This window comes from Phasianus colchicus, chromosome Z (assembly GCF_987193195.1).
Source record: "Phasianus colchicus chromosome Z, bPhaCol1.hap1.1, whole genome shotgun sequence".
Taxonomy (NCBI): domain Eukaryota; kingdom Metazoa; phylum Chordata; class Aves; order Galliformes; family Phasianidae; genus Phasianus; species Phasianus colchicus.
The window spans coordinates 6,712,939-6,737,578 of NC_143476.1; positions in this window are offsets into that span (position 1 = coordinate 6,712,939).

The following is a 24,640-nucleotide window of genomic DNA, read 5'->3' on the forward strand; positions in this document are numbered from 1 at the left end:
CTTGCTGGTATCACCTGTGCTGAGCTAGCTGGACAAACCCAGATTGGCAGCTCCTCAGATGTGTTACCAGCTAATTTCTCACTGATCATTAGAAACAGAAAGTTAATTCTGCTGGGAATTTTGACTCAGCACGAAAAGGAGAGCAAAAGGAAGGGCAAAATGAATGAAATAGCAACACAAGTTACCCAGCTGTTCTGTTGGAAAGACCATTTTTAAGCCAAAAGAACTGCAGAAAGAAGGAATGGATGGATTTCCTGGAGCATCTAGTTCTCCAGATGCCTACAAGAGACTGCCTTTCTGCATGTGGGACACAGAGCAGATCCCCTCTGATGTTCGGCACAGGGATGGATGGTGCTAAAAGCAGGTTTGTGTTTACCTGCAGGGCCCATTTGTTGGTTTGCTTCCATGTACAGAGAGCCCGTAGGAGGTATCAAAACCATCTCACAGTTTGTGCTTGTAGGTTCAGTGTTTGGGAGCACTGACCTTCTGAACAGCTGAAACCAAAATCTGCAATTCAAAACCTGTCAATAATATTCACATAATAATTACTTAAGAAATGCAATAGATAAACCTTTCACACCTGGAGCTCAGCTGCCATCACAGACCATTGCAGTGACTGCCCATGCATTAATTCTGTGTTGATAGTATCACTGGTGTCTCTCTTCTAGAGATGGATCCAAGCTGAAATGTGACTGCTGGTCGAGTTTCCACCTTAGCAGCTCCTCTACTGCTGCTGTCACGACTGCATTGTCCACCTGAACTGCGGGTTGGATGTGACCTTGTGAGCAGCAGTCTGCTGGCAGACTTGTGAGTATTTTCCAGTATGTAGTTATCCCTGGTCAGTAGAAGGAGGAGAGAATTAATGCATATATGCATATATTACAAATACATTAATTATATAATTGTATAAATTACACTTAATTACATAAATTATATGTAATTACATATTATAAATCTATGAAATAGACATGAATATATACAAACAATTACAAATCCATAAACATTTTTGTGCATATTTAAATGTAGGAATGCATTCTATCAGAGGCATTGATAAGCAGGCATTTAAGCACACCTTGCTTTGCTGTTTAAGCAGGTCTGCACCAGAATCCTGACTGTAAGTGACATCTGTGAATGTCTTGAAAAGGACAGCTCAAATCTCAGGTCATGCATGAGCATGGAGAACCTGATTTCCTCTTGATTAATCCTTGAATGTTCAGTGTACAGTGGTCAGATGGAAGACAACATGTAGTCCAAATGTACTGATTTGAGAAAACAGCTGCTCTGGGTACTAGGAAACGGAGAGAAAATGGAGAAACAGACACTGCCAGAACTCTGCTGTGAGCACTTGTCTCATGAAGGATGTATCATAACAAGCCCAAAACTAATGGAGGAAGAAATAGGCTTTCTAGCTGTGTATTCATCCTTGGCATAACTAATTCTGTCTTTAGACATGTTTTTGAAACACTCACACGTTTTACCAACAGATAAGTAGATAAGAGACCAAAATGCTGAATGGGAATGAAAAAAAAAAAAAAAAGCCATGTCAAAACAACAACAACAACAAAAATAGAAGAATTAAAAGTGTTCCAAAAGGTTAAAGATGTGGACTGAAAAAGTCTCAGCCAAAAATATTTCTGAGGAATTTTAAAATGTATTTCTGTATTTCTTCTACTTGCCAAGAAAGCACGATCTTACTTCTCCAGCAACATTGGTGTGCCCTTATCTTACTAGAGAAAGGGCCTCTCACCATGGCACAAAGCTGCTAGAGTTTCCCAGGACACAGGAACAAGATTTTCTCCACTTTTCCACTCCTCCACTGTAGCACTTTGCAGTCAATGCTTTGGGGTTTTGGCAGAACTCACGGGTTGCCCTAGTGTAGGATACTGGCTTCTATATTGCCAAGATACCTCATGGTAATTTTGGTCGCCCAGATTTCAGCTCTGTTGGGGATGAAAAAAGAGGCTGAATTTCCCACCGTCAGTCCCACAGATTCCTTCTCTCCCATTGGAAACGTCTGGGACATTACTGAGAAAAACACTGCAGTCTTTTGTTCAGGGGTTGGCAAAGGCAATGCTCCCCGCATTCCTTGCAGGGGGCTTTTTCCATGACTTTTTCATTGCTGTACACAAGTGCATACGGATACTTGGACACTCCGATGTAGGTCGCTCCAAAAGTAATGCCTGCTGTTGATTTCGATGGAAACTGCAGCTCTGCTGCCATCTGCTGGCACGACAACAAAACGTAATGGAGTATTTGTAGGAAGGTTCAGCCTCTGCTGCCGTACCACCAACAGTCACCTCTGATATCACGGGCATTCATCATTATCTGTCATCACAACACCTGAACGTACGGCCACTGACACAGATTGCTGACAAGGCCTACGATTAACCTGCAGCAATGAGGAAACCCATGAAGTCTACATGGAAATGATAAAAGCTGACCAGGATAACTGCCAGCCAAGTTTCATGTTACAGATCGGTGCATCATTTCTGTATTTGGCAGGGTTGAGCAGTCGGCAGTTGGAAAACAAAGCACTGGATTTTGCAGTGTTAGTGAAAGAGTGAGATGTGAACAAATGAACCACTTGTCACGTACTGCCTTCTTCTGTAGCGACATTAAACTCTGCAGAAATACATTTTTCCTGTGTTTGCCTGCATTTGTGAGGAACCGGGGCAGAAAGAGAGCAGCGTCGGGCAGAGGGGATGAAAGATGGAACCCTGCTTTCTCGGGCTCTCCTGCTTGCAGGAGGCCGCCACCGCAACCGCGAAGAACGTCTGCTTTATCCGAGACGCCGTCCCAGAGCGTTATGTGGAGACTTCCCACACTGCGGCACGTCCTCCGGCATCACCGCGAAGTGCGGACGCCTCGACCGCCGAGGTTCGCCGCTTCGGAGCCGTTCCCGCCAGAAGCGCAGCGACGGCCCGCGAGGCGCGGCGCGGTTCCGGCCGCTTCCCTCACTCACGGCTCCCCGAGGCGACGGAGCGGCCGCGCGGCTCTCGGCCGGGCGGCTCTCGCGAGAGCGGCCGACGCGGCGGGGACGTCGCCGGGGCTCGCCTGGAAAAAGCCTCGGGGGCGGAGCGGAGGCGGCGGGGCGCGAGGATCGCCCGGGCCGCTTTAACGAGGAGAAGCCGCGAGCCGCTCGGACGCGGGACCGCGCGGCGAGGGCGGCCGTCGGCGCCGCCGGGCGAGCGGTGAGTGCGCGGCTCCCGTTGACGGCCCGGCGGCCGCAGCTCCGGAGGCGCCGAGTGGCCGCGGCCGCGCCCGGCGGAAGGCTGACGCCGCAGCTGCGGAGCCCCGGGTGCTGCTGGGCTGATGTTCTTTTGTGTCCGTGAGATTGGCAGTGGGGCTGAGTGTTCCCTCAGCAGGTCTGTAGATGACACCGAGCTGTGGGCTGTGGTCAGCACACCGGAGGGATGGGGTGCCACCAAATGGACCTGGACGGGCTTGAGCACTCGGCCTGGGAGAGCCTCAGCAAATTCAAGTGCAAGGTCTTGCACCTCTCTACTTTGCGCTGGTGAGACCTTACCTGGAGTCCTGTGTCCAGATATGGAGTCCTCAGTACAGGAGAGACGTAGACCCGTTGGATTGTATTGAGTGGAGGGCCATAAAAATTATCCAAGGGGTGAAGCACCTCTCCTATGAGGACAGGCTGAAAGAGCTGGGGCTGCTCAGCCTGGAGAAGAGAAGGCTCTGAGGTGATTGTGGCATTTCAGTATCTCAATGGGAGCTACAGGAACAAAGGTGATAGACTCTTTATCAGGGTCTGTTGTGATAGGACCAGGGGAAATGGTTTCAAGCTTAAAAAGGATGGATTTAGGTTAGATATAAGGAAAAAGTTTTTTTACAGTAAGGGTGGTAAGGCAGTGGAACAGATTGCCCAGAGATGTGGTGGATGCTGTGTCCCTAGTGACTTTCAAGGTAGTGTGCTGGATCAGCCCCTGGGGAACCTGATGTAGATGTAAATGTCCCTGTTCATTGCAGAGGAGTTGGACTAGATGACTTCTAAAGGTCTGTTCCAACCCTAGGGATTCTATGACAAAAGACACAACCCTAAGGACTTTATGATAAAAGACACTATACACACTCTCTTGGCTTTGATTTCTGTCTCTTGCCACTTACTCTTCCTTTCCTCCTGTCACTAATACAAACATCTCATTTGCTTTTCTCTATTTTGTTTCCATGTAATCTATTCTAGTGTCTTCGGATGCCTTTCTTGCACTCAGTTTCTTTGTTTCCTACACAAAGAAAACCCACCCGTGACCCTTTCTTCCCCCCACTCTTCTAACTTCTTTCCAGGCATTCCATTCCTAAACTTACTGGTATTCTGAACTCTCCTCTGATTTCATCATGCAACAATCCATCCTCCATCCTTGACATCTCTCTAGAATTTCTCTCACTAAAGCCTTTGACTGCAGCTGAATCTCAGATCCACATCAGTATGCTTATCTTTTTCAAAATATCAGACACCTGCCTCACATTTAACCAGGCTTTTCTTACTGAATTCTTGCCCTTCCTCAGGGACTGTATCCTCTCTGATCTTCTCTCATTATTCTCCAACTTTTTTTTTCCAGTTTTGTTTTGGGGGGGGTGGGGTAGGAGCAAGACAACACCTTTAACTTCCTATGGGTTTTGGATAAATTTTTTGTCTCTATCCACGCTGTCTGTGAATAATTTTGTCAGGAAACAAAGTCAGTTCCAAATTCTGAGACAGAGGAGCAGATTAAAACTTGGTTTTCTCTCTTTGGTGCTCTCTTACAAACATTCAGCATTCCACTCTAGCTGTGACTAGAGGTAAACTCATTTTCTCTAGGCCACCTGGCAGCTTTGTGTCCTGTTTGTTCAGTCCTTAGTCACTGAGGTTATGGCCTGTGACTAGAGTGCTGCAGCAGTGTGACAACCAGAATAACAAATAGCCACAGAGTTGAATTAGGTAGAAATGTGTCAGTTTTGAAACGAGTGTCACAGTACCTTGAAGAACACCTACATGAAGATTTACTGTCATTAAAAACTAAGTATTTGACTCGGTTGTTCAGCATTTGCGTGCGTGCTGCATGGCCTGAATTCAGTGCTCTGGAGGTTTGGGTCCTGTACTTTGCTACCCTAGTATCTCTGGTTCTGCTGGTACATCTCTTGTACCTGGAGCTGGCTCTCCATCTAACTGAGGCTTCTTCTTTAACACTTAAAAAAACAAGCTCAAGGAAAAAAGGTTTTGGTGATGTGACATGACAATAGACAGCACAAATAAAGACCTGCAGTAACAGAAGATATACGTGCTAGGTGTTGAATATAATTTGGAAACCAAGCCACAGATGAGAGGTCTTACTTGATTTGGTTTATTTTTGCTAATCAGAAAGTCAGTAGATGTAAACTACAGATGCATCATAGGGATATTCAGTCAGGTGATGCAACATGCATCTCATTGTTTTTTCATAATTACAATGATTAATAGATATTAGCATGATAATGACTCTCTTCCTAGCTTAAAATATGTTATCACTAAATTTGAAAATGGCACGCTAATAAATAGGGCTTGTAAAAGAGGTGTGTTGGTAAAACCTTGTTTTATCTACTTGTTTTTCACTGTAATATCAATATATTGAAAACATTTGCACGGGGCCAAGTAATTGTGAGGGAATAAAACAGCATATGAGGTTATAATTACTATGTTAGGTAAAACAGAGCATTATCAGTCTTCATTGCTGTTGGTTTTTTTTCCCTTCCAATTACTCAATAGTCCAGGAAACTTTTCACAGCTGAGCCATTGTGTTTTCTTCAGAAGTTAGAAAGAAGATTGGCAGATTGATGTCCGTATTCAGCCATGCAGCAAAGTACTGGAAGAGCTGCACTATTTCATCCTGCTCTTCTGTGAGTTTCTATTATTTACCACGTAAGAACAACTTCTTTGTAATGTCTCCCTTGTAGAAAAATGACATGTTTATCTTCAGTGCCAGCCCTTGATTTCCAGTGCATGTTCAAAATAGTTAATGGGTAAAGGAATGCTGGCTGGTTTTATGCTAAGAAAAAAAGCCTCCACAAGTTCACAGTTAGTAAAGTACACTTTTTTTTTTTTTGCCAGATGGTCTGCTGGTTTCTCAAGTCTTCTTCTGTAACATGAGGGAACATTTTGTTGTTTGAATTGTTGTAACTGCCTATTTTCTGTGTTCAAAGGAATAGATTCCCTTGCATATGGGGTATTTTTAACTGGATAATGTAACTCAGAGTGATAATATATAAAAACAGACTTCTATGTTGGTTGTTGGAAAGAAAGTTGCATGTTCATTAGAAATACTAGAAATGTAATAATCCCATTTGGTAGTTAGTTTTTCATCTGAATATTAAGTTCCGAGCAGAAAAGAAAATAGCACTAAGTTTAATTGCATGCTTTGAACAAGTTTTAATAACCTATACACTTTCTTAAATATCCCTCAGTAGTGTATGCTGTTATTGTCCTTAGAAGCACTGGATGTCCTTGTTTTAATGGTTCAAAGCATGTGAAAAATCTTTGTCTGGAAGAATATAACAACTGGGATTTTTTATTTGTACATGATAACACACTAAATTCTATCACTTTTAATTAATTTGATTAATTATAATTTAATAACTTAATAATTTAACTATATATAAAAATATATGGCCTTAATTCACTGCTGCAGATCTGAATACAAAGATTGCTGGGGCAATGCTTTCAGGGCCAAAACTTCAGCTAGACTGTTGTGTCTTTTGAGAGAATTATGCAGATCCTTCCTATTTGAGGGTCTAGCTTTTGGCTGTCACCTTATGAAGTCACTGCTTTCCATGGACTTCCTGGCATTCGCCTTAATCAAGAGTTGGTCAGGGATAAAAGCCCCTGGCTGATCTCATATCTGCACTTCTTGCATAACCATTGTAGTAAGTATCATCTTTAATCTAACATTGTGAAATGGTTTAATTTATAATGATTAAAAAGGTGCAAAAATATGTCAACCTTCACATACCTTTGGAAGATCACAGAATCATATAATGGCTTAGATTGGAAAGGATCTTACAGGCCCCCCCAGCCCCAACCCCTGCCATGTGCAGGGCTGCCCCCCACCAGCTCAGCTGCCCAGGGCCCCATCCAGCCTGGCCTCGAGCGCCTCCAGGGATGGGGCACCACAGCTTCTCTGGGCAGCTGTGCCAGCGCCTCACCAACCTCTGGGTACAGCATTTCCTCCTAACATCTAACTTAAATTGCCCCCTTTTTAATTTAAAATCATTTCCCCCTGTCCTATTACTAGCAGACTGTGTAAAAACTTGTAAGCTCCCTTCAAGTACTGGGAGGCTGCAATCAGGCCTGCCCAGAGCCTTCTCTTCTCCAAGCTACACAAGCCCAGCTCCCTCAGCCTTTCTTCACAGGAAATGTTCTCCAGCCCTCTCATCATCTCCAAGGCCACCTCTGGACCTGCTTCAGCAGCTCCACATCCTTACTGTACTGGGATGCAGTACTCCAGATGGGGCCTCACAAGGACAGAGTAGAGGGGAGCAATAGCTCAGGTTGGGTAAAACCCAGCATCCTGGCCGAGAAGCAAGGATGTGTAAGCAGTGTGCTTACATGTATTTCTGAAGCTGTAGTTTGATTTTTACGGTGTATATATGTATGGGAAGAATGGCCTGAACCTCTGATTGATCACCTGAGGCGAGCAATGAGTCAGCCCTGGGAGCACAGGTGAAGGCAATTCAGCTGTGCTGCTGGAAGGAGTGGAGCCTGGCTGCACCTTTCCTAGACCCATTTAAGAGCTGACTACCAGTGGGGAAGGATCTTTTTCTGGAGATCCCTTCTTTGGAGTTTTTCAACAAGCCCAGGTAAGTGTAAGCACTCTATCTGTTCTTTCTTTGGTGTATGTAATAATCTGCTTAGCCAAACTCTCTTGTGTTTCGTAATTATAATGTCTGTGTATTCATTGATTATACAGTATAACTAAGGTATTCTAGCATGTGTTCACAGCAGTTGGGAATTATCTAGGGCAAACATGAAAACCTGGCAAACTGTAGTATTGTGGAATAAAGAGAAATCCTGCAGTAGAACAACTTGCAAGCAGAGGCGTCTAAGCAGAGAACTAATTGCTTAATAGTATTTTTTTATCGTTTGTTTTCTTGAGAGCAAGAAGGCAAAATGGAAGTCAAGGAGTAAGAATGGACATCATGAAAACATCAGTAAGAATTTCTGTTCTAAAAGTAAGCTAGAGAAGGAGTCTGTAAATACTTACAATTCCACATTAATCATAAATTATTTTTCTTGAGTTCCTGTATTCAAGTTTGTTTAAATAAGAGGTTGACATAATCTCTGTTTATGCTTGTGTGTGCATAGCAGTATATTTGGAGATGCTCAGGTTAATGGTGGGCCAGTAACTCAGTCACTCTGTTATAGCAAGAAAGGGATGTTTTAAATTCTTTATTTATTAAATATTTAATTATAATATAATATATATATATATATATTAATATTTTATTTAAAAATTTAAATAAAATTTAAATATTATAGAAATAGTTGCTAGTCAAAAATGGATTTTTTTTGGTTCCCAGTCCTTACCAATACATTTCTCTGGTCTTGAGTCAACAGGTGGGTCGTTTATTACAAGATGAAGAAAATCCAGCAGAACTGTGTGGAGCACTGAGGGCATAGCCAAATAATGGATCGTCAGTACCAGATGATGTATGTATTTCTTAAAATTCCGTCTTTTTATATAGCAATATAGATGGCTGTACTTATCTTGTCCTTAGTACACTTCAAATACTTTGATTCCAGCCTGTTCTGACTTCCTTGTCAGTACCAACTGGGGTACAAATCATCTCACTTGACATCAAACCTGTAACCGTTAGGTGTGAAGTTAAGCTGGCTGAAGATCAGATTTGGCTGCTGTGGACGTTCTAAGTGCATCTACAGAGGAAGCTTAATCTTTCCCATCCCAGAGGGCTGTCTTGAAAGGGTATGGGTTGCTATCCTTAATCACTCCTTTCTCTTATATAGGGAATGTAAATAGTAACTTAAGATAATATGTCTAATTTTTGGATGGCTGATTCTAGAGAGCAGAAATTCTATTTTAAGGAGGCACGCAAATCCTTCCATGCGGTACTGTTCTTTCTGGGATGTGGTGTCTTATGTACTTTGAGGAAGATAACAATTTAACTGCTCTGTCCTGTACTCTTGGTGTATTTGCTTGGTGCTGGGGGAGTACTGGTCCATTAGGATCCTGGTATGAAAGGCACTCAGAGTCTGTAAGGTACCATTTGACCTGCTGTTTATTAGATGGAATGCTAAAAGGACAGAATAATAAATAACTGATGTCCCTTTATATGCTAAGAACCCCAAGTTATGCAGCACCGAAGAAGCATCTGATCCATGCACAACACTATGCAGACCCCTTATTTGAAGGGGTACTCCCATTTGGATAATTTCCCAACATGCCAGCTTTTTGCTGTACTTCTAGACAAAGGCAGGATAACCCAAGTGGCATAATCACTGGTACTAAATGGGAGCTGGAGTTTTTGTGAAGGAAACTTAAAACTTGATTGCAGTACTGAATCAACAGGTGAGAATGATGTCTAGAGCAGAGATCCACGGCAGTTCTAGCCGTTCGGTTCTGTTCACTTGTAGCCTTTAATGTCAGGAAAGGAGTTGAGCACTGAGCTGTGTATGCTCTGTTTTGCTGAGAGTTGCAGCGTGGCTTATTGAGTCAAACTGCTATCTCTTCCTGGAAGGCAGGTTCCATTTAAGACACTTTTGTGGCTCACACACTCCAGATTATGCAGATGCACGTTTAAAGGTTGTGCATGACTGGCTCTGGGTCTTTTGAAATGCTCCTTTCCTACCTATCTACTTCAACAAGTAAATAGTTTTGTGTCAAGTTAAAGATCAGAGGGCATTATTATACCTGATCGTATTTGTGGCTTGGAGACAATCACTATGGCAGATTTCCTGCTCTGAAGAGTACTGCTATGGCATTTAGCTAAGAAACAGAAAATCTGTTGAAAAGATAGACCTCTTCTGTTACTGAGGCTTACTGTGTAGAAGTGCTTTTTTGGGAGAGCAGTTTGAAGGAAATCGTCCTGAGAGCTTGAGACATTTCTAACTGTAGCTGTTTAGATCTGTTTCCAACCACCACAGAGCCGACAAGAAAGCTGCCCCAACTCCGCTGTAGAGGTCTGATGTGACTGATGATGGGGCAAGGCCAGGGCCTCCTTCTGTTACCTGTCCTCCTGTCAAGGAAGAAGCATTGCTGCACTTGTGTTTTCCAGAAGAGGTGACAGGCCTTGGCAGTGTGACGTCTGCGATGCTTGCAAGGAAGTCAGGCTGGTCCTATGTAAAAGTGAGAAAAATCATCTGGATAAAAAATCATCTGGTAAATATTGCCTTCATAACCTGGGGCTCCCTTATTGCATCCGTGTGCAGAGGGACTGGGCTTTTTCTTGGTGATGGACTGACAGATTAATGAAGAAGATTCAGTATGGATCAGATAGATAGAATTGGAGCTGGAGGTCTCAGCAGCAGTATGAGATGCCTAAACAGTGTCATCCTATGAACTCAGAAGGCTCAGGGTGCATTACAGCCATACATGAATTCATGGAGTTCAGTAAAAGACTCACGGTAGGGGTTGCATGGTCAAGGCATCTGGCTTTTGATCTGAAATATGCTGCATTTAACACACGACTCAAACTGATGGTGTGGGGCCAGAGCAATGGAAATCTGTGCCCTAATATGCAATTAAGTCCTATTATGGGCCTTGCAGACAAGGTCAGACAAGATCAGAATTTCCCTTCTCCTATTAGAAGCTTTTAGTAGAAAAGAAAATAAAGCTTGAAATCATACTTTTTTAAAAATTATTATTATTTGGAAGAGAATATCAGTGTACCGTGTGGTAAATGCAGCTGAATGAAAGGATTTTCATTTGCAATTGGCTTGAAGCTAATTTCTATTAGCATCTCTTCTACCAAGATTTAATAGCAATCAGAGGGCTGAGGAGGCTTCCCATGCTCTTCAGTTGCAGTAGCATGTGCAGTGTCAATTTACTGGATCCGTAGGTGAAGTCTGTGCCCTTTATCTCAAATCCCTGGGCACTGCCTGCCTTTTAACTACATTTCTGGCTTTTCATCTGATGTTCCTACCCCTGTTTACAGATACTTGATTTTTGCCTTGGTAATCCAGTTTGGCTTGAAACTTTATTCTGGACAATGAGCTTTAATCTCTTACTAAGTTAACAAGAAAGCAGGCATGGTTTTAGGTTTGCTCAAAGAAAGCTTAGCAGTGATTATGTGGGGACGTTTTAGAAGTCAAAGGTCTAGTTTCATTTGATTCTGTTTTCTGTATTGTTTACCATCTCTATCTTAATGTTTGCTGGCATAGCTGACTTCATCTCCCCAGCGTCACCGATTCATTCGTAAGTTTGTTGCTTGGATGAACCTCAGCTGTATTCACTCCTCTCTGTGCCTTATTCTCAGATTTGGTCGTTTCCTCTTTTTTTTTTTTTTTCCCCAGGCATTTATTGAAGTGCAACCTTTTCCATGTAGTCCTCTTTTTCCTTTGGTGTCCAGACAGTACTACCTCCTCTTCATCCTGAGCTGATGAGATTTATTGCCACCCTGCTTCAATCTGATCAGGCAGTCAAGAATTTCTTGCTGTTGATGGAATTGTTAAAACTTTCCCAACTGTGCTTTTTAGAGTTTCCAGTCTCTTGAGTTTACTGTGGCAAGATCAAGGTTCTCAGAATTCTTGTATGCCTATTCATTATGAGTAAAAACAATGTTTTTCATCTGTCAACTGAAGACATGCTCAGAGTGCTAAGTAAACATGCTACAACAAACAGCAAGAAGGCTAAGCCTTTAAAATCCCCTTCATTTGCTGTGATTTGTGACTGTTGTCTTTCATTTTTTGAGTTTTGTAGGAGTTGTATCTAACCCGCTTACCCTGTGGCATTCATTCAGATGTTGTGCAGGTCGGAGCAGAAGTCTGCATTGGTGCGTTTGAGATTTCCTGTAGTTTGAGTCTAGCTTTAATATATTGATTCACTGGATGAAGGACTGATTCAGCCTTGATGTGACTGTTAAACTGCAGTAGATAGAAACTTTGACTACAGCTTGCCCAGCCTTGAACTTGGCCGTCATGATCACTTGGGCACTCCTCCTGGAAAGCTGCTGAGTATAAACTTAGCCTGAGAAGATGAATCTGTTAAATTATCTAACTTTTAACAGATGGACTTGCTTGAACACAGAAGTCTCTGTTATTCTATGGAAAATGCCTTTAGAATTGAGGAAGAATGTATGAAAAGGAAAAATATGCAAAATTTGCATTTTCTTTGGCAATGGGATACTCAGAACAACTTAACAGTTATGGTTGGCATGTAAGTAATGTGAGATAAGATGAAGCTTCTTTTTGAATCTGAAGTTTTCAAAACTTCAGAGATGACGTAGATGTTATTGCAAAATAGCATAGTGGTTACAAGTGATGTGCTTTTGTACCCATATAACAAGCAGAAAAGATTGTGTATTATTTAGAATAATTTAGAATAATTCAAATAGAATTAGAAAAAATCCTTTATGTGAGCAAGAATGAATTTGGTATTCCAAGCACTATCATTCATGGAAACTTGTCAGTGCTCATGTATCATAGATATCTACTGGGATACTTACAAATACATGCACTTAGGTACAAGACCTAATATTTGCAAACTAATGAAGATCATTTAGTTCAGACACTGAAACTAGCAAAAAAGAATAACCTTAATAAAATAAAATAACCCCACAATTATCAACTGTTAGGATTCTGATAGGCTTTTGTAACAAGTCTTTGTCTCAGATACTAAAAATACCTTTGGAAAAGACAGATGGGGAGCTTTCTGACTGGTTTTGTGAGAACAGCCAAAATGTGCTCTGAAAAGGAATGTCTTCCTGTATGACCTGATGCACTGATGTGTGTCCAAGCTGCAGCTCATTTCACAAGTGTTGCTGGGCTTGTTAATGGTGCGTTGAGAGAGCTTTTCCTTATCTGAAGCTGCTCATTAATGACACAAAGGATCTAAATAACCTTAATTGGTTTCAAATACCTATATGCTGAACTCAATTACGTAAATTTGATTTCTCTTCATTCTTTGGAGATAATTTGATAGGAAAATCTTCATCTTAGCTAAAATGATCCCATTCGCTCCTACTAGTGTAGGTATTGCTGTCCACATTTCTTAAATAATCACAGATTTCTGTAAATTGCATAGTTAGTTGGGATAAGACAGCTGTTAAGTTCCCCAGACTGGCTCATATTGCATTGTATACATTACTGTTTTTGAAACATTGCCTATACCTCTGCTGACAGCACTTTCATATCTTCAAGATTAACCTTCTATTGAGTACAGTGATACCATGGTTTTCATATTGCTTTACCCCAGCCTATGCACATCTGATTGCTGTTGTGGGTTCTTCCTTGTATAGGTTTGATGTCACACATCTTGACAGTATTGACCTGTATTAAATTGTATAAAACCTTTTGCTTGGAGAGTAATAAATGACTTTACCCCGGAAAGAACAGAAATATTCCCTCCCTCCTTCCTTCCTCCCTCACTTACTGCTTTGGCTTATTGTTGGAAATGCAAAACTCCTAGAGATCTTATTTCAAGTGTTTCAAATATTCTCTACAATACTTGTCATTAATTTATGTTACTGCTTTTTTGCCCACATTCTATTTATTATATGGAGCTGGCCTCAGTATGAACCTTGAGAGGTTGCCATCCAGGAGCATTAAAGAGATTTAAATCCCTTAATGTTCAATGCATTAAAAACTATTTTATGATATGGCAATTAAAAATGACATGCTGTGGCAAGTAAGAGGATCCCACAGAGTATGTTACAGGTATGGCTCAGCAGAAAATGAGCAGTATGTCCAACTTCTCCCCTTGGCCTCTTCTTATCTCATAAAAACTGTAACTTTCAAAATGTAAAGGAAGCAATACAGATCTCTACTGGGTTGAAGGATGATGTTTTGTTGCAGGATGGAAAGTTGCAAGTTATTAGAAAGAAATGACCATTGAAAGTGGTCAATTTATGGTGCAGGAAATCCAATTTCTGGAGCTGTGTGTGCATGTATGTTCTCACTTCATCACTGTTTCCAGATGATGGGGCTACAAAGTCGGGCAGTAACCATCGTCAGTCATCATTAGTCTCAAAGTTCAGATCTTCTTTCTGACTTTTTAGAGATCATTTGAGATGTTTGTAGCAATGGTCATGGCATTCTCTGTTTGGCTGCAGCTCTGACTAAATGGAATAGAATTATGAAGGAAAACATAGAAGCTGATATTCCCTGGGCAAACCTGCAGGCCAAATGTACCTTTCGCAGAAAAAGATGTAATGTTTTAGAGCTCAGGAGAGCTGTAGCCACACGCTGCAGGCATATTTGATGAGCTTGCATTCCCCTTCTGTTGAATCAAAAATCTGGGCTAAGCAGGAACTTTGTAGGGAAAAGAAGATAGAACATGTTCCTTTCCAGGCTCGCTTGGGAAATGTCAGGTCTTTCTAAAGGCACCATTCAGCCCCCGGCCTTTTTTGCCAAAAAGATAACAAGACAGCCAGCACTGCAGAACTGAGTATTCTCCATGTATTTACTCATAGCCTGAAATAGACTATGGCAGTTGCCTTTAAGATCATCAATATACAGTTAAGAAGTGAGCAGCTGACAAAGGTAGGGGCATACCAATGAGTCTTTCCATTTTGAAAGATTTTCATGTAGACCTTAACTCTAAGTATTAATGATTGATCACAGTCACAAATCCCATCTTTCATCCCAAACCTATTAAGCTATTGCAAATTGACCTTACCTGAGCCCTGTTCTTTTTTCTTTTTTTAACTTAACTGCTTATTATGTATTCATTTTATGTATCTCTTATTTTTGCCTTGCCTCGAGCTGGAAGTCACTTTAAGAAAGCCATCTAAAAAACTCTCTGTATCTCTATTTAGTATGTAAGTAAATCTTGGTGTGAATTGTAGGGTATGTGTATCTTTGGTTCATCTCCTGTACTACATAGTGTGGCAGTATGTCTTTACTCTTTCCAAAACAGTATGCCTTCTCAGAAAGCACTTCACTGACAGCTGAAGCTGTTCCTGTGGTTTTGAAATGTCAGGGGGATAAGAAATGCCATGTGGCAGCAGCAGCTGTGCTGGCTGCATCTCCTCTGTTGTCTGGGGGAACATCTGATAAGGTGCCCATCTTGCACCTTATCTGTGGCTCCAGTGGAATGTGTAGCAAGGCAGAAGCAAAAGACTTGAGCTTTGCAGCTGTGAAGAAAACCTACAAAATAAGACAGTTACTCACAGCTTGAGATAAAAGTGACAGATATGAATAATGAAGAAGTCCATGTGATATCTAACCTTCTTCCTCATCTTCCTCCAAGCAGAGATTCACTGTCAGACAGGCTGCTTCAGACATTGATCTCGTATTATCACACATCTGGAGCAATGACAGCCTTTGCTTCCTGCTTACAGGGAGACCTCTAGGGTAAATGCACACACAAGTGTACAAGGAGAGTTAGCAGTTGTCACTCTTCCCAAATGCACTGTGACATGGGATGTGTTCAAGGTAACAGACTTGCTGGAGGGGCAGATTTCCTTGCAGCTTTATAGGAAACCTGAGAGCTAGGTGCAGAACTGTATGATAAAACACCCTTAGTAAAGTCTAGTTGAGTGGTGAATCCTCCTGGTTTCCATGAAGTTTGGGACTCCCTAATAATGAAATTAAAATTTGCACGATTGGAAATTATGTTTGGTTCTTTTGATCCCACTGGACTTTAGTTTTAATATTTACCTTGCTGCCTATTGGGGTACTTGAGTAATTTTAATCTGCCACAATATTATGCAGCTCCTCTCTTTAACAGAATGGTGTAGGCTGTTACCAACTTGGCTGAGGGAGCTGGCATTGTTCAGTCTGCTGAAGTGGAAGCTCAGGGGAGACATTATAGCTCTCTCTACCTACCTGAAGGGAAGTTGTAGCCAGCTGGTCTCGGCCTCTTCTCCCATGTAACTAGTGACACGACTGGAGGAAATGGCCTCGAGTTGCACCAGGGGAGCTTCAGGTTGGACATTAGGAAATTGTACTTCTCTGAAAGAGTGGGCAGGCACTGGAATGGGCTGCCCAGGGAGGTGGTGGAGTCACCGACCCAGGAGGCATTCAGGGAACGTTCAGATGTTGTGTTGAGGGATGTGGTTTAGTGAGAAATATTGGTGATGATCTTGCAGGTCTTTTCCAACCTCGGTGATTCTGTGATAGCAGGAGAAATAGTTATTGTATATCCTTTATTTTCTATTCTTCATCACTTTGTATTTGGGTGCTGCTTGGGATCTGCTCAGGATCACAGATTATCTTAAATACTTTTGATCTATAAAGATGAAAATAAGAATGAAGATGGGGTGGATTTTAATATTAGCTTTTGGGTGAATACCAAGGGTGTAGAAAGGGATTAGAAATATTTTGATGGAGAGAGATAAAAAAAAGATCTAGTGGAGATTGTAGAGATTGAATTGTCTTTCCTTCTTCATGTATCAAATTTGTTAATAGAGAAAGTGCTCTTTAAGATCAAGCGAAGGTGACAAATTTTAATTAAATCATGTCTTTATGGATTTTTTTTTCTGTTCTTATACAGTCATCTAAAAATGTTGTAAAGAAGACTGCAACATTTCAGAGGAAGAGTGAGATTCAATTTCCAGTTAATTGCTTTCCTGAACATAGGTGTCCTCATGTCGGTGTGCACATGGAGCTAGGAACTTGGCTCAGTTCCCCACATGCAGGCACTGATGAAAGTTGAGGTGCTCTGGGGTGCTCCTTGTTTCCTGCTGCTGGCTCAGACGAGTCTGGGTGTCTCTGAAGCTGCCTGTCACGTTCAGCAGTCCTGTATGTGCTGAACTGCAGCACAGTTCTGTGCACTTTTAAGGCTGTGCTGTTGGATAAGGTGATGAGAGCACTTGACCAGTATAGGGCAGTGCAGGAGCACAGGATTCAGTATTGTCTTGAGACTTTGGAGAGGAGAAATAAGATTCAGCTACAAACAGACCCAGGACTGGGAAAGGGTCTTCCATCCCAGACAGATCCTGCTGATGAACTGCTCAGCATAGAGTTGTCTCCTGCTCCCCAGTGAGGAAACATCAACAAGAGCAAAGCTGAAAGCCTCATGATCAGGGACTTTGCCTGAAAGAGAGTTAAATGTGGCTCTAATTCTTAGTCTGAAAACCACATCAACAATTTATTCAATTACTGTTTATAGTACAAGTTTATAGTACAAGTAGCTACACAGGCTTACAGTCCATACAGGCTCCCAGAATGCCTTCTATTTATGTGCAGTTTTTATTTGTTTTCCCCTTGATCTCCAGATGGGTTCTTCATTTGTTCACATGAGAAAAAAATGAACACAAGTAGAGAGGTGTGAATTGAGTGTGTGTGTATACTTTTACATCTGTTCCTTGTGCTTTGCATGCTCTATAGGAACGTAGGTGACCTGGATGCAAACTCCATAAGGCTGTGGGGGAAACTTAAATATATCCCTACTCCCTGGGTGGCAATTAAGTATTTGTTATCTTACAGAAGGAGGCTGCGTATGAACTGAGATGCCTGTCAATTTCTAATGACATTTCTGTAAGTCTTGTGGTAAAAATGGTGAAGACAGATGAAAGGCAAGTAGGTTGGTTTATTAAATGTTCATTCTTCACATTGAATAGCAATTTGATGCACTCTGAATCCAAGTATTAGAGCCTCTTGTTGTTTTGTAACTTGATCACAGCACAGTAACTCCTAAGCTAATTTCTTAAAGGCTCATCTGTAGTCTCAGCTGATTATGCTCCGACAGTGAAATGTTTGGGATGGAGAACAGCAGCAAATGTAGATCACTGATTTATTTTATTGCAGCCATTATGTCTACCCTTGGAGGCCTTAGAAGCAAATTCTGTTTTCCATGTATTCAAGCTGGAGTAAACCTTTGCTCCAACAGTACTAAATGTAACTATCTGAAATGTTTTGTAGTGTATCAGTAGTTAAGAGTGAGCACCCTATTCAGAGTCACTGAAGTCCAAGACTTGCAGGTAGCTGTCAGAGCTGAAGACAAGTGGCTCTGTGGGCATGTTGCATAGCCACGGTCCCGCATGCATCCCTACTGGTGGACGGGCTGTCGAAGTGCCCTGTGGTTCCCTTCCAGCCTCTGCACTTTCCTTCTCAGGGAATCAGAGTAAGAGATCAAAGGCAGAGAGAAGGTGCACAGTGTTTTGCCCACCAGTATTTTCTGGAGAAGTGCCTTCAGATGTCTTGGCACAAGTTTTTCCCTAATGATTTTGTAGGGCTTTGCACATGGCTGCAGACTAGCACTGTTTGAACACACAACATAAAGGTAATGTAGGTGCCCTGCTCACAAAGGAGTAAAATTGTTTCTGACAGATTCTTGGAGATACCAGGCAAAGCATTCACAGGTAGACCAGTAATCATAGCAAGAAAAATTGTGCTCCCCCAGCTGGTGAAGGGGCTCTATGGCTACACAGCACTCCTTCCCAGGAAGCAGCCTAGTTCCAAGAGATCCTCTCTTGTTGTGGTCTTATGATTTTTGGTCAGTATTCCACATCATAACATCACACTGTACTGGGAGTTAAAGGGTTAGTGCTGCAGTTCAGTGGCTTGTCAGCATTTCTGGTTTCCTGATCTCAGAAGAAAAGAGTGAGTTACAACTCCCAGAAGACTTCATTGTTCCATTTCCATTTGAACAAAAAGATAAAACTGGCAGAGTCTCAAGACTGCCTCTCTTTGCTCTCTGTGCTCTTGGCTGCCTCTCCTATAGCATTAGAGTAAGGAATGCAGTTTTGTAAACTCTCTCCTGTTTTATTTGAGTTATTAACTCAAAATCCCATCGTATTCTATTATCTCACATTCCGACACTGTATTTTTTAAATGAAGTTTTTCCCTTAGTTCACTGCTGCTGGTTTTCTTGCCTCTTCCCCCACCCTTTTGTCTTCCTAGTCCATAGATCCCTTAGCTCCCTATCACCAAACCTGGCCAAACTACGACAACTTCCTTCAGTGACTGGCCCTTACATGAGCCCAGGCTAACAGAAGTGGACTTATTTTCTGGAGAACATTTTTGTCCTTTTGTTTTTCTTCTAAGACTGTGCAAGCTTTGGGTAGCAATGTCATGGTAGGGAAAGGAGAACGTGTGGACTTAGCAACAGGTAGGACATACTGCCACCTGCAGAGCCTGAGTTGACTTCAGACAGAGCACAGAGGGCACCTGAAGAATGGGGGATAGGGCATAATGGATATACCTCATCTTACTAGAGGATCATTAGATGAGGTAACTGGAGGTAAAAGGTAAAGGAGTTTACACTAGGCAGCAGGGATTTATCTGAGCATCAGCTTAGTAAGGGCTGTGCAGAATATCTCATCGTGCCAACCTAGCTTCTCCCCATCTCACTTTTGAGCACTGCACAGACTTTTTGACGTGCTGTACTTTCTGACGTGGTGGGACTCAATAGTCAGGAACCAGAGGAGATAGACCATACCCTCTCAGCCCACCTGGAGGGTTTGGTTTGGAAATGTCTTGGGCTGATGCAAGCGAACAAATCAGGAAATAATTTTTGCTGCTGTATTTTCAGTTAGTGAGCAGGTGTAGCTTGTGAGCTCTCAGGGCCAAATCAGAGAGTATTCAGGAAAAGCAGCATTACCTTTAGAGTGAGGGTGGAACCACTGATGTGATGAAGTTCTGAAGTGTGGTCCAAACTACTTAAGTAAACTCCAGATTGAATGAATATAGCTTCACATGAAAAATGAAGCTGTGTAAATGCTTACAACACGACAGTCTTGAAAAATACAGCTCTCTTGGTGTTAGATTCTTATATCCGATTAGGGAAAGAAGTTGTGTGATTCCTAATGATTTCATCTGGGAGCACCCAAAGGTACAAGAAGAGTAATTTCAGAGAATTTCAATTGGAATCACAGATTCTGGATGGGCACCTTGGGAGATTTTCTAGTCCACTGCTTGCTCAGGCAGGGTGTTGCTCGCAGACATGTCCAATTGGGCTTGAGCATCTCCAGAAATTCCATCACCTCTCTGGGCAATCTGTTCCAGTGTTTGACTTCTCCTGGAGTAAAACTGTTGTTTTTTTGTTTTGTTTTTCCTATTTATACAGACTTTCACAGGTATTCACTTTGTGTTCATCACTTGTTATCCTGTCACTGGGCAGAATCTGGCTCCCTCTTCTTCATTCCTTCCTATCAAGAATTTGTATCATCAACAAGATCCCCCTAAGCCTCTTCTTTTCCAGGCTGAACAGTCTCAGTTCTTTCAGCTTCTCTTCATGTCAGATTATCCTCTTCCTTTGTTACTTTTGTGCCCCTTCACTGCACCTGCTGCAGTAGCTTCCTGTCTCATACCAGTAAGCCCAGAGCTCCAGATGTATCGCACCAGAACTGAGTACAGGAGAGGGAATTCCTCTGCTGACCTGCTGTCAATGCCTTGCCTAACGTGACTCTGGAGGTCGTTGACTTCCTCTGCTGTGAAGGCACAGTGTTGGCTTGTGGTCAGCTTTTTGTCCTGCAGAACACAGATTCCTCTCTGTAGTGCTTCTCCTCATCCTGTCATTATGTACTGGGGAGTCATTTCTTGACAGACACAGGACTGCATTTCTTCTTGTTGAATATCACATGATTCTTTTCAGCCTAATACTGCAGCCAATCCAGCTCCCTTTGAATGGCAGCACACTCAACTAGTGCCTCAGCAGCAATGTTGTACCATCTACAAACTTGATGAGAGTGCACTTTGTCCAGACGTTCAGGTCATTAATGAAGATAGACAATGTTGGCCCTGATGTTGTCCCCTGGCACACTTGTTGTGGTTTCAAGATTTCTGCTATTGGTATTCCACATCATAGCATCAGGTAATGCACGGGGAGTTAAAGAGTTAAGGCCTCAGTTCTGTGGACTGTTGATAGTTCCAGGTACATTTCACAGAAGAGAAAGAATGAACTGTGTCTCCCAGAATACCTCACTGTTCCATTTCCATTTTCTGTTTAAAGGGAAAGAGAAAACTGGGAGTCATGAGACTTCTTTTTCTGCTTGGCTCTGCAGTGTATGCTCCCTAGCTGTCTCACCTTCAACATTAGAGTAAGGTCTTTGGTTTTGGACAATCTCTTGTTTATTTAATGTATTAGCTACAATTCCAATTGTATTTTGTTCTATTGCATTCTCTCACATTGTGCTCTAATACTTAGTGAATTAATTTTCTCCCTTAGCTCGTTGCTGCTGTTTTGTTTTTAGACCCATCACAGGGTCCCCCTGTGCCATTTAGTCGGGGAACCAGGTCGAACCAGGCCAGAACTGTGACAGTGCTGTATCTGAATAACTGGGTAAAAGGCACGAGGTGCACTGAGTAGGACTTCTGCTCCACCATACGTTTTTGTTGAGTTTGTAATATAGAGCTGGTTGTATTGAAGTGGAGCTTAATTGTAACTTTCCTAAAATCAGAATGCTGTAATGTTGTAATTCCAAAGATGTTCACTATATGTTTCCCATTTACGAGTATTTATAGCTGACCTACTGTTACTGAATCCTTGCTAATTTTGTATTTACTTTTTTTCTTTATAAGATATAATTGTTAGGTGAGAAGATGAAAAATTCACTGTATTCTGCAGAGAAGAAAGACAGTTTTCTTTGTATGAATGGCAGAACAGCCCCATGGCAAGACTTGTAGGGTGAGTTAATACCTTTTTCTGGACTAACTGAAAAACCATAGAGAAGACATGAAAGCTGCTTGCAGTTCTGAAATGGGGAATGTATGGAGAATAATTAGTATTGACCTCCAAAGGTAAATCCAGACTGAGAACAGTTGTAATGACTGCAACTGCACAATGTTGCTCAGTTAAGGAAAAATTAAATGTAACGCACTGGAGAAGAGAAGAAAGAAATGAAGAGTTTGGCTCAGTGTATGTGATCTGAACTAAAAATTTCCATATATCACATGTGAGATGCTTCTGCCAAGTGAAAAAGCAGCATTGATTTTACCCCTACAGACTAAAGCACCATGAATTTCTACCAAACACTGTGAGTATGCTTGCTTCATCACATTTTTTCCACTCTCTGTCAAGACTAGTGGGGTAAGAATCCTCAACAAGAGAAACACTGGGGCAAAAGTACTATGAGAATCTGCTGGGAAAAGGTGAAAAGGAGTTGGGCAGTGTTGTCTATAAGAGTGGATGTGATGATGCCCCAAATTGCAGGTGTATTTTGGATGTTGGCAGCAGTATTTTCTTTGTGCAACTCTGCTTCATGGTATGAGTGGTGAGAGGCAGTCAGAAAGCTCACCTGGCTGTCTGCTCAACAGGGAACCTCTATTTCAGTGGTGAAAAAATGGTGAATATATGATGTCTGCTGGCAGTCAATTTGGGTATGCAATTTTTGTGGGATGAATGATGGAACTGGGAAGTCAGCTGGCCTTTAGAGAATCTGGCCTTCTAGTTTTCCCTGAAAAGCAGCTTATGCTACCATGGCTCGGAATCACAGAGTCATGGAATCATAGAATGTCTGGGTTGGAAGGGGTCTCAAGGATCATGAAGCTCCAACCCTCATGCCACAGGCAGGGCCACCATCCTCCAAATTTAGTACTAGACCAGGCTGCCCAGGGCCCCATCCAGCCTGGCCTTGAACACCTCCAGGGATGGGGCATCCACAACCTGGAAGATCTTCCTGGAAGATCTGGGCATTCACTTAGGGACTACCTGAGCTCAGTAACTCCTCTGCTACCCATAGAAGTACATGGAAATTGTGAGTAAATGATACTACAGCACATCAACCAATATTAGTACTGCTGCTAATGCTGATGTAGGTAAATGAATAGATGTAAGAAAAACTGGGAAGTTAGAAGACACAAAGTTGTCCTAAAACATTTGCTGAGAGTTTTACTCACGTGTTTCCATGTGTTAAAGTGGGACTGTTCATGTACATGAATACATCTTTGAAGGATTCACTCGTTAGCAATGTCATCTTTTCCACTTTAGAAGATTTTAATGTGACTGTTGTACTTTCTTGAAAAGACAAACAGATATTTTACTGTAGTATTCTTTTCTTCTACATCTTTTTAGTTGTTTTACATAAACTGCTTTACATATGTGATTTTTTGAGACCTTTTACGCTTCTCTTACTGTATGATTGTCAATTTCTGTATTTGATTCAAATGAATGACTTTTAATATTGTAATACATTCTGTTGGTTATATTGCAATGAGTCACAAATATGTCTCATGCTCAGTTTCCTCTCATTCCCTTTGATCACTCTGTACGACTGATTTCTCAATACTGGTGTGCTGTCTTTCATGGTTTTTGTCTTTTCCTTTTGCAGAAATTGCTGACCTTCACACAGTCACCATTCATCCATACTCTGTCCTCATCAAAGTTAATATGACCACAAGCTTTAGGCTTCTTTTTAGCTTTACTCTTTCTCATCTATCATAGATGAGCTGCATTTAAGCTACAGCCAACAGTACCTCCTTGCAGATCCACGCACTGGAGATAACGGAGGTCCTTGCTGTGAAGAAAGGGGAATAGAGATGCAAGGGAATGATGCAGCTGAAAATAAGTACAATGGCAAACTTTTTTTCACAGAACAATGATTAATCAGTTTGCTCTCTTCTATTTATGAATCGTCTGGAAGTGGGCTTTGCCACAGTGTATGCTCGATCTGTGAGTTGCTTTTGAGTTAATTACTATGACTGTCAGCCTTTCTATTAATTTGTAATGTGTAATAATCCAAATCACCTGTGTGATGTCTTTTCCTTGGTTCAAAGATTCATTAATCCCACAAATGGCTTTCACTATAAATGTGAGTACGTTGATATAACTTTCTGTTCACAAATCTATGTTCAGAGAATAGAAGAAGTCCTATCTTAATTTTTTTTCCACTTACAAACTGCCATAGAGTGCGCTTTCAAATTTACATGAAAAGAACATGAAGAATGTGTTGAAGGAGAATTTACAGATATACAGATATCATTGTGCAATATTTGCCCACGTTTAAAGTGTTTGTATAAGTATCAAACATGAGGAAGAATCAGAAACTCATTAACAGAATTTCATGTACATTTAATGTAAACACTATCTACTAAAGTCTCCAATTAGGAAAGCATAACATGGTTAATGTATGTGACTCAGCTGAATCCCAGTGTTAAACGTGCTGTGATTAAGTAATGGATGGCTTTTGGGAAATGAATTGATGGTCTCAGGCTTGTTCCTGCTGGACAGTTATCACTGTCATACAAATGAAATTGTTATCCTATTGCTTTACGAGCTAAGGAGAAGGATAATGAACAGGATAGATAAAGCAGCAGAACTATTCCTTGTCCTTAAAACATTTAAGTGGCATTTAATCATCTGGATGATGTGGTAGTAACTTATATTGCCACTGGCCTCGCTGAAATCTTTGTGGCAAAAAATATAACTTCCAAGGTCTCTAAATCTTTCTTATCAGTGACATCTCAGATGTAAATGTTCACGCAGGTTCCTACATCAGGTTGCTTTTTACTGTCGGAATTTTACACAGAAAGTTTTCTAAAAGCTATACTACCTACTGGGAAATGAGTCCTCACGTGGAAGGAACCCAACCCTTGAAAACCAAAATGTTGGTTAAAATAAAG